This window comes from Euprymna scolopes, chromosome 13 (assembly GCF_053919585.1).
Source record: "Euprymna scolopes isolate OS-2025 chromosome 13, ASM5391958v1, whole genome shotgun sequence".
Classification (NCBI taxonomy): domain Eukaryota; kingdom Metazoa; phylum Mollusca; class Cephalopoda; order Sepiida; family Sepiolidae; genus Euprymna; species Euprymna scolopes.
Window position 1 is genome coordinate 131,315,503 of NC_136494.1, and position 19,154 is coordinate 131,334,656.

The 19,154-nt window shown below is 35.9% G+C and overlaps 1 protein-coding gene across 1 annotated transcript in view; it reads right to left on the bottom strand.

The window, feature by feature from the left end:
- LOC145292193 (cilia- and flagella-associated protein 65-like) overlaps nt 1-19,154 on the bottom strand; it is a 2,765,874-nt gene that overhangs the window by 1,775,558 nt on the left and 971,162 nt on the right. The window lies entirely within an intron of this gene.

Genomic DNA, 19,154 nt, shown 5'->3' on the forward strand with positions numbered 1-19,154 from the left:
CCTCCATAAAACTAACAAAAACTGAATCAAAAGTTTAACGGCCACTCATCTTAATATGTTTGATTCATCAGAATACATTATGAGAGATGCAACAAGTTGACCAATATAAAAATATTAATCTGGCACCTTGTGCAAACTCCAGTGATCACAAGACCCGAAATCCTATTGATGTCGAAACTGTGAAATGTCCATCGATGTTAAAAGACGATTTTATGTCTTTACCTGACCCCAAGGCCAATAGATAACAGAAATATATGAACTAGCATAATTCCAATAAGCAAGTGTATTTAATAAGAAAAGGCCGGATATCTTGTCTAATATGTAGATGTAATTTTATTGGAATGATTTTATAGCCAGTCTCTTTATCGTAGATAAATAACACTGACCTACAGTCAGTGTGTCTTGAATAAAAATAGGCAGTCATTAAAATCAGGTAGTAATATTGTATACTTATATCAATAATGTCTTTCTAAACACAACTAATTGCCAATATTATAGAGTTATACTGAGAAAGATTGAATATTATTGAAAAAGATTGAAGACATATTATTGCATTTAAATCGAGCTTCAGTTAAGAATAATAGTTGATAAAATAACATGACAAACATGAGCGGCATAAACAAGTAAGTAAATGATTTTCAATTTCCAGAAATATACATCAGTTTTTGGCAGTGATTGAAATCAAAATTAAAAGTTTTGCAAAAACTTTTTTATCAACCTAATATTTTAATAAATCAATCAAAACTAAAGTCAAATCAAATGTATTTGGCAAAATAAAAAAGTTCAACAAGTCATGCAAATAAACAAGTAGAAGTTATTTACATCCACAATCTAAATGTTTGTCCAAAACTAATTTTGAACCTGCATATGGAATGCATCGTCATGACCTTTTCTTGTAGGTTGTTCCATAGAGCAGAAATAATGACAAAGATTGCTACCTTTCTTCTATTGAACCAAAAGCGACGGAAGTACATATATTGTGGGTGTCCGTAGAGACCATAACTTGCGTGAAAAACTCGCCGGAATGTAGATTAACATTCTTGTTAATGATATTGTACGCCAGAATCAAATTTCTTCACAGTCTTCGTTACTCAAGTGAGAATAGATTTTATCTTTGAAGCTGCTTTATATAAGTTTAGAATGTCCTGTCGTCATCCTTGTTGCCAACCGTTGAACATGCTCCACATGTATGATATCTTTATGTGGATAAGGATTTGTTGAATGTATATGAATTTGTTTCACAACTACGGCAGTTGATTAACACACACGTCGAACTTCTAATCACACTGATGCAGTTGATACACACTGTCCTCGATCTTCTGAACATACTCCTTTTATTGTCCAAGCGTTCGTCATCAGCCAATCGGCGGCCAGAAAAACAGTCACGTGAGGCCTGACGTCATCGCTCAATAATCTTACAAAAACCACAGCCGCCATTTTTAATTTCTGCCCTCCCTGTAATCTTCCCAGCAGGTAAGACAACATGCGCAGACACGTGGTCGCTTTCTTCCTTCATTCTGTTCGACTTTACACCCTCCCTGGTCTCAAGATCACACATGCGGCATTGCGGCCGCGGTCGTTTGTTACGGGCACTCCTACGGAGGGGGATTAGCTGGACTTCTTCATCATCAGCGCTACTTGGGTCAGTGTCCACAGTCCTACTATCCGGCTGTGCTCCATTTTCATCCGAGCTCTCAGAAGGGGTAACAGACCTGTTGCCATTAACGTTGCCATCAGTCCTTCCATCAAGCTGGGCTCCATCGTCACTGGGGCTCTCAGAAGTGGCGCTGGAACTATCGTCATCTGTGCTGAGGTTCTCAGCCATGTCATCACGGCAATGGGGCATAGGTCGGATCCACATTTCATCATTGGATGATTCATCACTTTTGCTGTTCGCCATTTGGTTTGTATCAAGGGCGAGCTGGACATCCCTCACATGCCATGGAGTACCATCAACCAGCACAGCCTGCTCACTAATTATGCCGGTGATCCGTCCTCTTCTGAAATTGGTCATACATCGGTTATTGGGAGGCCTTACCCAGACGGTGTCCCCTAACTTGTACCATCCTTGCGTCCTCTTCTGATTAGGCAAGCAAGCGTCAATGCCTTTAACACGCACTCGATAGCAATGTATTGCATTAGCAGGTGCACTTTCAGCAGTCGTGTCATCCTTTGGTGTTGTATTGTTCCTATATACTGCCTCTGCAATCGTACATTGCTTCCTTGCTGCTATCCTCTTCACACTTCGGTGGCACCGCTCCGCTATACCGTTGCCACTCGGTACATACGCACATCTGTGCCTAAGCCGGATCCCCCACTCGTCTACGAAATGCCTGAATTCTCTGCTGCAAAAGGCTGTGTTGTTGTCAGTGAAAATCTCTTAAGGTGGCCCCCGCTCATAAAATATGGACTCTAATTGACGGATGACACTAGCCGAGTCCTGTCTTATTAATAGTCGCCAGATCGCAAACCTTGTTGGTCCGCAATCGATCAGTGTGCGGAAGTCCTGACCACCATAATGAGTTATGTCCATGCCCAGTCGGCTCCAATTCTCGTCGACTTCCAGCCGACCTTTCTGCCATTTGGTGGGAGCAGGGTCGATTGACTAGCATATTTGGCATTCCTTGACCACTGCTTCTACTTTGCTTTTGGACACTGACGGGTTGGTTAAGTGTACGAAATAATATGTCCGTCTCACTCCGGGGTGTCCACTGTCATGGTGTACCTTCTTGATTTTATCTGTCTCCTCAACAGTTCGGCTTCTTTCTTCATTGCGTTGAACCATCTCTGGTGCACACGGGTAAGTCTATCAGCAAGATTGCAGGTTGAAGTGACAAGCACCGCATTCACCGATAGGTCGTACTCTTCCACCAACTTCCTTATTGTCTCCAACCTTCGTCTGATTAGCATTTCGGTAGCCGCCTTGGTGCGCACTCTCGTTTTGACTGTTAGTGTCAACTATCCAGTGGTATACGCACAGCGAATCTGTGCATATGCATAATTCTTTGACTTTCCACTGGAGTGCCAAGTTTATTCCTTTTATTACTGCATCCAACTCTGCCAGGTTGATGTGAGCAGCATCATCCATTAGTCGCAATCAGCAGGCGTCCTCAATCACAGACCCGTTCATCTCCAATAGCGCCCCAATTGTGAGGGAGATCGCATCCACCCACACATTTAGCCTGTCTCCCTGGATGCACCAATCTCCTTTAGCGGGGTCCTCCTGCTTGACTCTTGTGATGGTCTCCTTCACCATGCGCAGCAACAGATTGTCCACCATTTCGTCATCCCAGCCAGTAACTGCACTCGCCCGCCTCTTCATGATGGCTGTCGTGGCCCGAGTCCATCCACATACTGGTAAGTGTCCCACCAGCTTTCCACACAGGGAAAATATAGCCCGCCTCGTGAGGACATGGGGCACTTCAGGAACTGCAGTTCCACGTCCCCACTTCAAGGTCCCTCGCTCCTGTTAAATGCTCAACCCCAAGACACGAGCGCCATCCTCCAAGCGTTCTGGATCCTTACACATCAGTCCAAGTTCGGCTAGCTTGGCCTTCACATGTGATGACGGCACAATGTCTTCATTCACGTATATGTCGTCAAGGTATGCTGATGTCCCCTCTTTTACGGTCTTATCCTGTGACAATACAGCATTGACGATCGTCTTCATTATTTGGGGCGCAACGTTCAGCCCAAAGCCCAGTCTTGTGAGGCAATACCTCCTACTGGCAAACACTACCGTCTGAAACGGCCACATTGTCTCGTTAACCCGGACCTGCAGATATGCTCTTCTCAGATTCAACAGGGACACATTAGAACCCAGCTAGCGCCACTCTCGTAGTTTACTAGCACACATGTCAGCATCAGCTGTGAATGCATCAACATATGGGTTCAGTTCTCGGTAGTCCATTACTGGCCTGACTTTAGCTTTGTTGTGCTGAGCAACCGCCATTAATGGGATCAGACCCTTAGGAGGTCCAAGTTTCTTGTAAGGGTAGGGAATCAGCTAGCCATCCTCGATCCATTTACAAAGTTCTTCTTCATACGCGGGCCTCATGTGGTTGGGCACATGGTATTCAGTTATTCCATTCTGCAGTTTGGCTGGTTCCCGGTTTTCCGACCACTTCCATGAGGCAGTCTAAGCCCTCTTTTGCTCATCAAATTCGACGCTGAAGTCTGGTTGGTCGATCCTTAGCGCAGCACACACTGGGGCTTTCTCCTGAAAATGTACCCCCCCCCGTCGCCGTTATATAGACACCACCAAGGGCTCTGATGGCATCATATCCTAGGAGCAGGTCAAAACTGAGTAGTTTTTCGAGCACTACCAGCGCCTCTAGGTTAGCGGAGCTTCCATTTTTTGTCCGAATGTTTACATTGCCCACCCCGCAACATGTGCGCATCTCTCCACTGATGGTAGTCACTCTGACGTTCTTTCTCCAAATGTGGCAGAGATCTGCACATACGATAGTGCAGGAGCACCCGGAATCGAGGAGTGCTGAGCACAGTGTTTTGTTGATATATATTGGGATGATCGGCAGCGTCTCATTTAATTTCTGCGTGGGGAATAGGTCGACGCTGACACCTTGTCCCCAGTTCCGTTTTCCGGACAGTCTTGAGCTATATGGCCAGTTTCCTTACACCAGTAGCAGCGAACAGCCGTTGGTTGTTGCCGGCAGTTCCTTGCAATGTGGCCCTGTCCATTGCATCTGTAGCATATGATTCCACCACGTAGACCGGGTCCCTGATACGGTTTCTTATCATTCGGTGTGAACTGAGCAGCAGCGATTACTGGTTCCCTCATCTCGGAGTAATTCTTCATTACAGTCCTTGCCCGATCTACTAGATCATTAAGGGGCAACGAATCTGCACTTGAGCTAGCTCGTAGTAGTTGCTTTGCTCCTGCCGGGAGTCCTGCTAGGAATTTGCATGCTAAGACCTGCTCAGGCAGTCCACCAAACAACACTGTCAACTTTGTCAGCTCCGCCAAGTACATGTCGACCGTTTCACCTGGACGTAAGGTCCTTGCCTCAAGTTGCTCCCAAGCAGTGGCAGGGTCAATCGCAACTGCCTTGAACAGCGCCGCCTTGATTTTCTCGTAGTCCTGTTTGCCCTCATGGCTGAGCTGTTGATACACCGCAAAGGCACCGCCGGACAAACGCAGAGGAACAACATGTTCAAAGTTTTTTTACGCCAGACAAAAGGCAATGTAATTCCACCTTTTCCACACAGTCAAGTACCAGGGTCGATCCATGAAACTGGTATTAATTTGAGGTCAATTTTTCCTCCATTTCGCCGAAATAGCTTGAATATGTTTCGCAACTACGGCAGTTGATTAACACACACGTCGAACTTCTAAAGCTTGAATTAGTTTCACAACTACGGCAGTTGATTAACACACACGTCGAACTTCTAAAGCTTGAATTCGTTTCACAACTACGGCAGTTGATTAACACACACGTCGAACTTCTAAAGCTTGAATTCATTTCACAACTACGGCAGTTGATTAACACACACGTCGAACTTCTAAAGCTTGAATTTGTTTCACAACTACGGCAGTTGATTAACACACACGTCGAACTTCTAAAGCTTGAATTCGTTTCGCAACTACGGCAGTTAATTAACACACACGTCGAACTTCTAAAGCTTGAATTCGTTTCACAACTACGGCAGTTGATTAACACACACGTCGAACTTCTAAAGCTTGAATTCGTTTCACAACTACGGCAGTTGATTAACACACACGTCGAACTTCTAAAGCTTGAATTCGTTTCACAACTACGGCAGTTGATTAACACACACGTCGAACTTCTAAAGCTTGAATTTGTTTCACAACTACGGCAGTTGATTAACACACACGTCGAACTTTTAAAGCTTGAATTCGTTTCACAACTACGGCAGTTGATTAACACACACGTCGAACTTCTAAAGCTTGAATTCGTTTCACAACTACGGCAGTTGATTAATACACACGTCGAACTTCTAAAGCTTAAATTCGTTTCACAACTACGGCAGTTGATTAACACACACGTCGAACTTCTAAAGCTTGAATTCGTTTCACAACTACGGCAGTTGATTAACACACACGTCGAACTTCTAAAGCTTGAATTCGTTTCACAACTACGGCAGTTGATTAATACACACATCAAACTTCTAAAGCTTGAATTCGTTTCACAACTACGGCAGTTGATTAACACACACGTCGAACTTCTAATCACACTGATGCAATTGATACACACTGTCCTCGATCTTCTGAACATACTCTTTTTATTGTCCAAGCGTTCGTCATCAGCCAATTGGCGGCCAGAAAAACAGTCACGTGAGGCCTGACGTCATCGCTCAATAATCTTACAAAAACCACAGCCGCCATTTTTAATTTCTGCCCTCCCTGTGATCCTCCCAGCAGGTAAGACAACACGCGCAGACACGTGGTCGCTTTCTTCCTTCATTCTGTTCGACTTTACAGTATACGATACTCAAGAATGGGCCATACAATATTTATGTATAAGGGATGGAATGTCTCTTAAAAATGATTCTCCAAAGATCCATACAAGATTTCAGCTAGATCGGCTCAATAGTTTCTGAGAAATATAATATAGATAGATAAACATCATAAATTTAGAAATTGCAAATAACATAATATAGTAAAAACTAATATTAGATAATATTAGAATGAAGATGCAGTTTAACCCAGAATTGAATTTAGAACATTATGTTCTTTTTTACAGCCAACTCGTAGCATCATTTTACTATTTCATCCTTATATTTTACGTTTTATAAAAATGAAATTTGAAAGTGAGGTCTAAAGATGCACTCAGTATTGAGTGAATGACGGTGTAGGTATAACCTTTAATCCCCTTAATGCATGGCCAGCGTTTTCCAAAAATCAATGAGGAACATTGTGCCCTTCTGCTTCAAGCCCTGAATCGCTTATTAACATTTCTATTACATTTTAGCTTTTTTACTTTATGTTTTCTTTTTATGCCAAATGTGAACATAAGCCCACAAAAATGTGTTACTTCTTTTGTTGAGATTGAAATATATTTACTTAAATACCCTTGGTAATATAGTTTAAGATTACATCTGGTTATGGGAATTCTAAGGAGGTATAATAATATTGTATCTAATTTTCATTGATTCTTGCTGAATATTCATATTATTAACATTACTTCTAGCATTTTGAATTATGATAATGAATCTTTCAAACAACGGTAAAGAAGACTACATTTCTTCAGCACTGAATATTTGTGAAAAGCGGCATTTTATTTTTGGTGGGGGACGGGAGTAGAATAATCTAACTATTTATTCAAGCCTGCGAATATATGTTTTTGTTATATCATTTCTTAATTCATAAGTAATTCAGAGTAATAATATCATTTCGTTGTGTTCACAGATTTTTCACCCCAAACAGGGCACAGTGCTACTTTGATATAAGGGGCTACTATTTGGGACCAAATTTGCGATGGTGCTACGTAGGGATTTGCTCAACAAATTGTCTGTGGCTATTAAACTTGAACTTCTGCATGCCAGTACAGTCAAGGAAGCACAGATCCGGGAAGAAATTGGAAAGTCTATCAGTTCAAGGAAAGAAACTATTTGAGTAGGTTTTCCGGCATCTATGTGTTTTTACAGTGTAGGTGTGTGATTTTGCTTCTTGTCGGATCAGTCGGGAGAACTTATGTCAATGGGGTACAAGTGTTTTGCATTTGTCATAGCACATTCTATTAAAATATTTGTAAAGTAGGCATAGGGATGCAACTTTTCAGCGATGGAACAGAGGTTGCAATTTGGATACTAAGACGTAAGATACTGGTGGCAGATGCACAAGTTGAACGGCAAAAAACGACATTATTTTTGCATCAACCTAATATTTACATTTTTATCAGGTCTTTTAATTTCAAATTTTTTTTATTAGGCTTCTTTTTAATCATTTTAGTGTTTAAATGTATGGACTAATTTTTGTATTCTAATTTATTTTACTCATGGTGATTTTTTTGTTATTAATTTTGCAATGAATATGAATGAAAATTATACTCTTAAATTCCAGCATAATATACGTGAAAATATATCATGAGAATGCCCCCCCCCCTTTATATCACGGCAATAACTTTGAGGAGCAACATGTAGGATTTGTACATATAAGTAAATAAAGACAAAAAATATTAGTTTTTTTTTTTTTTTTTTTTTGTATTCACAATGATTTTTTTTTTCAGGATGCTTTACAAAATAGAAATAATCTCACTCTGAATACTTCCTGAAATTATTTCATCTTGAAAAGAAATGTCCAAACCAGAAGGGGAAAAAAGAGCGCTGAGGTACATTAATTTTAATAAGAATGCAATATTAATGAAAGTACTTCCATGGAAGCAATAGAAAGGTCATTCCCATAACTGGTTCCGTGTGACTCTGGCAGCTTTTATCAGGCATAAATCCAATAAAATTTCAAAGCCACTAACATAAATCACTCTTGAAATGAAGCAGGGGAACCAAGTGAAAAAAAAGCATGCTGGGAATCATTGAAAATTGTTATCAACCTACGCACACACAGCTATGAAAACAATTCCCCCCCCCTCAGTAACTGATGTTTTTGTGGGTCCGTTTTTGTTGATATTCTTGCTCGTTGCTACAAACCAAATAATGTTTAGAGTTTGAAGAAAAACAAGACTATGCTTTTTGTTCCGTCTTGTTCGATTTTCTGTATTATTCATTATTTTCTTTGTGACTCCGGTTGACAAAGGATCTTTTTTGAAAGTCTGACACTGAATGTAGTTCTAGCTTGAAGATGAAACAAACAAAAAAGAAGAAAATTATGTAAATTACAAAGAATCATTTACATTTGTTTTGCATAGAAACTGGATCAAAGTCCAAATCTGAATTCATTTGCTGGTTTCGGAAAGCAATGAAAAAATGCAATTTTTCTTTTCATTTAAGTTTTTCTGCTTTACAAAAAAAAAAAGAAACCTAAAGATAGTCAAAGGCCAACCTTTTATAAATATTTATTATTCCTTGCCTAAACTCATGTATTTTACGTTGGAATTCTTCTCTCTTTCTCTGCAATCCTTTCAAATATTTTTGAAAACACCAGAATTATTATTAAAAACAAAAAACAAAACAAAAAAAAAACACATAAATATCTCTAGAAAATTTTTAAGGATTAAACTTGATATCATAAACAAAACTAATAAAAATTTTTGTTTCATTATAAAAAGAAATTCGACCGCTGTTTGTATCGAAACTTAGACTTGGATCTCTGTGTCTGTTTTACAAGTATTTTAATGCAACATGTCCTAATGAACTTGCAGCACTTGTGCCTCCTTGATATAAATACTCCCAACTAACCCAACAAGCAGCAAAATCCCATCCCTTCACTCTAGACGCTCCTAGATGCCCAAAAACCTTCTATAAGAGTTATTTCCCAAGAACTGTTAAATTGTGGAATTCTGTCCTAGTCTTCTGCTTTCTGACTGTACTGATATGCACAAATTTAAATGTAATGTGAACAGACATCTTGATGCTCAACATTTTTTAGTATCCCTGTAAATATGGTCTCAAAAAGTAGTGCTTGCGTTCAAGTGGCAACATGTCTTGTTTAGGGTGAATAAGAATACAAAAATTATTTTTTTTGTTTAAGTGATGTAAGGAATATGAGTACATCCTGGATTTTCCTCTTCACAAGAATACGATTGGTTGATTAAGTGATATGATTGGCTGGTTAAGTGATATGATTGGCTGGTTAAGTGATATGATTGGCTGGTTAAGTGATATGATTGGCTGGTTAAGTCATAAATACCAACTGATGCAACAGCTTAAAAGTGATGTCAAAAGATACGTTGAAAACCTCACGCTTAAGGATATTACTAGCTCCAACCACAAACATCCGTTCAGTAAGGCGATTTACTAGACTATTACTTTCTTAGAGCTGCACGCCTGTGGAACTCTGTTCTGTCTGCCTGCTTCCCACCGGACTACAACTTGGATGTCTTCAAGTCCAACGTTAACAAATTCCTAATGAACCGCCCCCTTAAGTAAACACTTAATCAAATCTCCACACTAACGTAATGTACTTGCAATAACCCTTATTCCTGAGTGGCTTCCGGGCCTTGATAAGTGGTGATCACTGTGTAAAAAAAAAAAAAAAAAAAAAAAATATGGTAGCCAAGACCATTCAGTTACTTCAAATAAATATATGCCTTTTGCTGGACATACAATTTAAGAAAACAATTTGGAGAATTGTGGATTTGATTCTGAGAATAGAAAGGAAGTATATTTATTTAAACAGTCTAAATGCATCTTCATAGTCAGATTCATAGGTAATTATTTTCAATATCTAATGAACCAAGGTTGCTCTTATAAGGTTTGGTTGACTAAAAATTTCCATTAATTTTTTTACAAAACTTAAGAGTCTATTTTTCTTATTGATACCATAGAATAATGTTCTTATGTGTTTTAAATGTTTTAAAAACTATTGAATGTCTCTTAAATATTGATAGGAATCAGGAGGGGATTAGATATACTGAGCTGTGATTGGTAAGAACAGATCACATGTTATGTTTAAGCAAAGGAGTTTGAAAGAGTGAGTTAAAGCAGTTCATGATAAAGGAATCTAGCATATAGGTGACTATGTGGTGGATTCTTTTCTGTACCCATCGATGAGAGTAGAAAGTTGACTTGAGTGGCTTCCGGGCCTTGATAAGTGGTGACCACTGTGTAAAAAAAAAAAAAAGTTCAGATCACACAGTCTTGTAATTCAATTTTCCTTTAGTCCTCACATTTTATAAACGATGTTTCCAACAATAGGAAAAAATTGCTGTTTTCTCGGTTTATTTGCTATTTGAGCGAGTGATGTGTGAAGATTGGCGACCCTTTCATAATACTATTCATTATTTAACTGCAAATTAATCCTTATTTTTAAATCGTTAAAAACCTTTATAAAGGCGTGTCTCATTAGCAAAACAAAAAAAAAATGAAAAGATAATTAATAAGTTCCCAAAATGTGTGACACAAGCAACCAGCTGGTAATTATGTTTCTGAATTTTTAGATGAGAGATTGGTTATTTGTATTATTTGGATTCTTCAGGTGTATACACCTGAAGAAGGTCGAAGATTACATCGACTGAAACGTTGTGAAAATAACACTCAAGACGAGATCAGAAGTCCGAAAAATCTAGTAAAATAAAATAAGAAAAGATAGTAAGTTCCAAAAATGTGACACAATCAACCAGCTGGGAATTGTTGAACTAAGCAAATAAATTAATGATTTTAATATTTGATACCGTTCACGATCATTAATTCATTTTTATGCATATTAGAATGACAAATATGATATCCAAGATGGCGATATTATCTATTATTGGAGAATAAATAAAACCACCTTAATGATCATGGGAAACAACTGTCAAATGATATTATGGGTGTCAAAGTAAACAGTTTATGTATGTTATCGTTATTTAAAATATTCTTTTTTAAAGTACAGTCTAATAAAAAAAATTGCCAAAAATGAACAGGAAACATATCAATGTTCAGAAAAAGTACTTGAGGCATAAAAAATAGTTCAGAAATTTTTTTGCAATTATTTGATGAAATTACCTTATGATAACATTATATGCATGTTATATTAGTCATATCAACCCTTTTTGTTTCTACAACACAACTACACAAATTGCTTATTTTACATACTGGTATATTCTGACATAAACGTATACGCATAATATACATGTGGTCGTCATAAAAAATGTATTTATCAAACTGCGCTTTGTTATCATGGGTGTATATAACGTCTATGTAACATTTTAACTATCAACATATAACTGCAGGGGAGTTGTAGGTGATTACCACAAAGAACAGATCACACTAACATTCATTTAAGATGACAGGGAACCGTTCTTAACAACAATAAACAGGCATACCTTTTGTTGTACTCTTATTTACCAAGGCAACACTCGTTACTTAATAAAATATTTCTTTTCCCTAATGAGTTGGAAAAATTACATTGAGAGTATCGCCAGGACCACTGCGAAGAAGGTAGGTTCTCTCTACTGTGCTAGAAAGATACTAACACCCGAAAGTATCCTATACCTCTATAAGGCCACCATTCGCTCATGTATGGAGTATTGTTGTCATATTTGGCCTGGTGCATCTGCCACTAGTCTCTTGCTCCTAGACAAGGTTCAAAAGAGAGTCGCCAATCTGATAGGTCCTGAACTGTCATCTAAACTTCAGCCTCTGTCCCATCGATGAAATGTTGCATCCCTCTGCCTGTTCTACAAGTACTTTAACAGTGAATGCTCTGACAAACTGCAAGCACTTGTGTCCCCTCGACGTAAATACCCCCAACAAACCCGAAAAGCAGCTAAATCCCACCCCTTCACAGAGATCCCTAGATGCAAAAGAGCCTTCTACTCTAGTAGTTTCTTCCCCAGAACAGCTAGACTTTGGAATTCCCTTCCGGATCCTTACTTCCCCAACTGTACTGACATGCAGAAGTTCAAGTGCAACGTGAACTGACATCTTGCTGCCCAACTCCCTACACAGTACCCCTCATGCCTATGCCCCTGATAGTAGCCCCCTACAACAAAATGGCAATGTGCCTTGTTTGGGGTGAAAATGTAATAAAAAAATAAATAAATAAAAATACCGAGGCCACCGAGAGTAAGTACAGGCCAATGAACACGACAGCATGATGTCATTACCAGATCATCATGTATGTATACGGTGCCTAAAGTGTCTTGTGTTCAACCACGTAATAGCCATAAAAAATATTTTTCGTTGCCCCTTGTGGTAATTCAAACGTATTTTTTTTTCTAAAAAGAAAGAACAATTCTTCATCTGTATAATTATATAATAATTGCACATTCATTTGGACAATTTTAATCTAAAAAATTATAACAGTAAGTGAACCTGTTTTTGAAATTTTCTTACATGTCTATCGAAGAAAATCGAATATTTTATTTTATTATTTTTTAAACTGCAAAACAAACAATTTTTATGAGAATATTTTTCAGTCCGTTCTTATAATAATAAATAAAACTTTTCATTGAGTATTTTCAAATATTTCAAAGTTAGAAGCATTTTTCATGGCAGTTTTTTTATTTATTTATTTTTTATTTAACCAAAACGATCGATGAATTCACTTGGCTTGATTTATTTCTTGGAAATATATTTAAAACTTGAAGTTTGTTTGTTTTATAACATTTCAACTGTAAATAATTTACATGACTGAAATGGGGAATGAAATAGGAAATTCTATGTTTATTAAGACATAAGGAACAAAAATTCATCTTAAAAATCCATTAACTAATCAGTTCTAATTAAAGTTTTGATATGAACTAACAATAAAGAGTATATTAAATTTTAGTTAACATATTTTCTTGTGTTTTATCTTATAAATAAATGAGTACCTCACGGGGAATGTGGACCCTGCGTAAACAGTGTTTTTATTCAATGATTGCTCCCTGAAAGCATTTTTTTCACTTTCTTCGTATATATCTCAGACTTTTTTTTAATCGTGCGTGTATTTATTTTTTTGAATTTTTTTTTCATTTTTGGAGGTAAATTTGATTCATACTTTCCTGCTTGTTTTTATTTCATTTTAATTTTTTTTTTTAATTGTTTTCTCCGCTAAAGATTTTTATTTTTTTGTTAAATTATTTTTTCATACATATTCAAATAATGTTCCCCCTCTTTTTAGCCTCAAATAGTACGTGCAAAAAAGTTTTTGTGAGTAAATAAACCAAAGAAAACCTTTTGCGCATGCGCTTACAGGGAGCAATCATTAAATAAAAACACTGTTTACGCAGGGTTCATATTCCCCATCAAGAACGAGTAAATGTTGTATGCGCCCTGCTGAAATAACATTATTTAGAAAGCCATTCTTAACGGGGAGGGGCTTTCTAACTATTCCGCACTTTCACCTAACGATTTAATGAAAAAAAATGATACAATAAAAATTTAACTTGGAAATACTATCTAAAATACAGCACGGTGTGTACACTGCACAAGCACCATTATTATTATTGTTATTATCATTATTATAACAATGATAGTAAAAAAAAAAAACTGGTGTAGATGACATCGACAACTAGTTGTGAAGGGTCAGGAAGGATGGAAACACCGAGGTGGGGGAGTACTAACCAGATCTCCACTGGAAGTGTGCAGTTCAAATCTGGTACCTTGGGGGGGGGCATTTTGTCACCAAAACCCCAACACCAAACGAGAAATCAATGGCAAACGGCTGTTGTGATAACATGCAATCATCTGCATGAGGTGGAGAACATTGAAAATCTGAGGAAACTTGTTGTCACACGGTCTCCAACGAATACCACAGGTTACTGCCAGTGAGCGATCACTGAAGATGGCATGTGAGACAACTCCGAGTGAGTGAAATAATAATAATAAAATGTCTCCTCCCAAATTTACCACCATCCTGAGTTGATATCCTACATGTTTATTATATTTTCTTAGTTTTAACCAATTATACTATGATTGTTTTTTTAGTAGTTATGTAAACTTCATTTCCGTATTCATGTATTCTGCACTGATATGAAAATGAAGACTATGGTGGAGTATAGGATTCCTAACCATGTAACTGATGAAAATACGCTACACATTTTGATGAAAAACATGGGGAAAAAATGGACACAGAAGAACAGAAAACCAAAACTTTAAATATAATTTCTGTATTAAAAGTAATAGTTATTTAGATATTTCAATATATAATCTTGTGGGAAAAACCCAGCTCCCAAATAAGGGGCACTCTGGATAGGAACAAAAATAAAAATTGTCTCAGTCATGAAGGATTTCTCATCCACCGGCCGAGGACAGAAAATGTGAATTGTAGCATTAAAATAGATACTACTACACTGTGATCTTGTTCTGAAGGCCAAGAATTGTTTACGTTTTATATTGCTTTAATTGTTTGTTTCCTAAATTTATAATTCAGTTTTATCAGTATTAGATTGTATATTGCTTTATAATTAAGTAATTTTACATAGATAATACTTATATTTTATATTGAATAAAGTTCAGTTTCATTATTAATCCAATTGGGTGCCTTCCTTTTCTTTTTTAACATGTTTTAATGCTCTTTTTTAAAATGCCGTCATATAGTATCGACAGTAACAGTGTGACAAATCTTACCTACATTGCCTGCAGGCATTTTTCAGGTAACAGGCCCTCTATTCCTCTGTGACCATGCTAATACCCATTAGGATAATCCAATTGCATAAACTTTGACGTTTTAGATCAGCAGAGGCGTTTGTGATAGTTTGTTTATTCTTTCGATTCAACCTGATTTTTAGATTATTTTATTGCAAATGTTTACTATTTTTTAAAACTATTTTATTCTCAAATACCTCAAGCTTAACCCTTTATGACCTGTATTATGATGTAAATGATTAAAAAAATATTTATTGTTAATTTTAGTATGATTGTCTTCAAACTGGAAAAATTATGAAGTTCAATAGTTATACTACCACTGAGAATTTTTGCATTTCATAAACCTTCCTTGATTATTATCCATAGTGCTTGAAAAAAGTGTGTTTATGACAGCAAACGAAATCTTCCACTCTCTGAGACAAATGGCAGCACACTGAATGTAAGCAATGGACAGTTGCAATGTGAAGGTATCCGGCATCTACCCAGATATTGAACTAATACGTACAAGGCGTGTTTGCATCAATTCCCACTTTATTTCTGCCGTTATATTCATTAATTTACGATTGAACGAATTAGTTCAACCAGGTCATAACGGGTTAAATGTGCAAACTTGCATATTTGTCTAGCTTACCTACTCGCAACTATATAGCTCCAATCAGTTACCTACATATTTCATAGAGTTTTCTTCATCCAGTTGGTAAACTCTTTGTTTAATCTACCGAAATAGATTGTTTTATCGCAAGGGAGATAAATAAAGAGATCAGTACGAAATGCTCAGTGGCTAAGAGGATAAGGAAATAATAATTAATGTACTCAGAATTTATGAGACAACTAACTGGCCGGTAATTGTTTGAGTTAATACTTTAATATTTCATATATTCTATTCATATCTATCAATTTATTGTAATGCATTTTTTGTAAAAAGGCAAAGAGTACATTGTCAAAATGTAAAATTATCAGCAACTACGATGCAAAATGTTTTGAAATATGTAAATAATTATAATAATGCCTGATCTCAGAAATAGCAAATAATATCTTGCAATAAAACAAGAAAAAGTAAATTTAAAAGTTTACAATTTTGTCCTTCCATAGTTAAAAGATATTTAGATTTAAAAAAAATAACACTTAAACACTATAAATCAGTGGGTTTATATGATATATTTGCAGTAAGACTTGTAAAACTACGTCAGAACTGCTGCGCCATTTGCATGTCCACAACAGGAAAATGTAATCTTGTAGGGATGGCCTTATTCTGTAAAAAAGCGACAATCTCTCTCTTTCTCTCTCTATCTATCTATCTATATATGGCCTTATACGATTTTCTAATAAAATATTTTCAAAGATGTGACCAAATTTCTTCATTCAAAAAAATTCCTGCTAACCATGCAACATGCATTGATACAGACTTTACAGCAACCGTCAACAACATCAAATACATGATTTTTCTCTCTATCCACGAGGTGCTGACCTCTCAGGCTAATACCACTAACAAAATGAAGAGAAAAAAAACACTGTCTTAACACAGAAGCCTCGGAAAAAAAATTATTTTAATCAATTAATAAAAAATTATATAACATTATTCAGCTTTCTAAAGTTTCAAATTAAACTTACAAAATAATGTCAAACCTAAAGTTTACTGTCTGCTCTGTATTGTGACAGCCATTGTACTAATTGAGATTAGCAGTTGTACAAAAAAGTGTGGTTGGTTCTGCGCAAAGCCTTCACCACTAATTGTTGTAGTGAACCTCATATGTCGAAATCAAGGGATTGTCATCATTATATATATATATATATATATATATATATATATATATATATATAGAGAGAGAGAGAGAGAGAGAGAGAGAGAGAGTTAGATAGACAGATAGACAGTGAGTGACTTCTCTTACAACAAGCTATTCTATTTATCTATCATCCTGTAATAAAAAAACAAATTCTTCGTTTTAATCGGAAATGTTTCCCAATCACAAAAGAGGAAGCGGTAATAGAGGTAATTTAAAGATGTCAAGAAGAAGCCATGGAATAATCTTCTTCAAATATCTTGAAGGTTAGGAAAGTATCATGCTCAAATCACATGAGGAACCATTTAATTTCTCTAATGCAAGAAATTATCAGTCTATTTGAAATGCTCAGTTTTAATGATGAGCTTCAAATGAGAATAATGTTTAAAAGTTCGTTCACTTGCTTAAATATTTTTGCTGGAATCAAAGTTAATTTAAAAGAATACATTCAAAATGAAGATTTCCAGGAAAGTTTACCATCGTTATAAAACGATACACTCAAAAATGAATAATTTCCAGCAAAGTCTACCATCATTTTGCAGAGATACACTTAAGGTGAAGACTTATTCAGCAAATTGTACCATAATTATTAAATCTGATAATATTAAACCACTAGCTGAAATTGTTGTCTACGACGTGTGTCTTCAGTTTTCTTGAACTTCTATGCCAGATTAGAAAATTCCTTTCTTGATTATTTATTTTGAAAATTAGCAAGACAAATAACATTTATATACCAATAACAGAGCACTGAGTATTTTTTTAAATTTTTGATTCTAAAACTTTTTTCTATCAAAAATTTGAATTTTGAAATAACTTTTGAATTTTGAAATAAAATTTTAATTTTTAATATGAACTGGGTTAATTCAAAGGTCAGGATCACTGCAACAGTTTGAAGCAGTTTATTCCTGTTTTTTTTTTTTTTTTTTTTTTTTTTTGCTGTATGCTATAAATGAAATACAAGACGATTAGTATTTGTAAAGGATTTAGGTCCACAGAAAACGTGTACAAGTGTACAAGTGGATAATTTCCATCTCTTAAAAATTATGTGTATGAAGAATTAATTATAGAGTGCTCAACTAATTTGGCAGAAACAATATATTTCTGTTCATAAAATCATACAATTATATGCAGGTTAGCCATCCACACTACCGGTTTCTGAAGCAATTAACTTTGATAAACTACTCTTTTATCGGTGGAAATTACTAAGAGGTTCGCCAATGAAGGAGTTGTTTAAAAACTTTTACTGCAACAGATAATTAGTGCATAATTGTGTATTATTATCACACATATATAATTACTTCTTAATAAATAAAGATTTTTCATATCCATAAACTCATATAAACTTTCATTAATTTGTATTATGAAACTGAACAGCTGGTCGAACGATTTGAATCCCGGTTTATAAATCTCAAACCCAAGCTGATTACTACGAGGTTATCACAACAATTCCACTTCAAATGCTAGAAAAATAAATTTTCTATTTGATTATTAAACACAAATGATAAGAAAGAGTGCTCAATGAATAGAGATGCCTTAACTTGACATAGATTTTACATTCATTTATTTCAGTCAAATAATTTCTATTTTAGAGTTTTCAAAACAGAAAAGAGCATAATATTTGTGTAGTTCGTCAATTTTTCATAAGAAAATATAAAATAAAATCTTTCATCAACAAAATACAGACTAAGATATTCTATGCGACTAGAATTTAGATGTCAGTTTAGTGCAAAGATCACACATCGAAATGTCAACATTTGAATTTAGACACTGCTGAACTTTTGTGACTGTATCGAATAATAAAAAGAAATCATCCCAGAGATTTATCTTGTCACTTGAATATTCTGAAATTAGGTCGTTATATTATTCAAAGAATTATTTAAATTTGGATTCTTTTTGTCAATTACCATATTTCAGTGATTTCTCTTCTGAGAATTGTGTGAAATCAAAAACATAGAAAGCACCGATACAAAACCATTCTAAAACTAAAATGGGAATTTTTGCGATAAAGTCATGCCCTTTTCCAATCTATCTTATAAATTCAAGAAAAGAAATGAGAAATTTCATTGTGGCTTTCAGATAGTTTAAACTCAAAGTAGTACAATGAATAGTTTTAAAAATAAAAATTCCAGTTTGAATTTTTTTTAAATATCTAAAATGTAGAATTTACAAGTTAAAAATCCATATTTTATTTTTGCAATTTTGAAATAAGGACTGATTATTCGT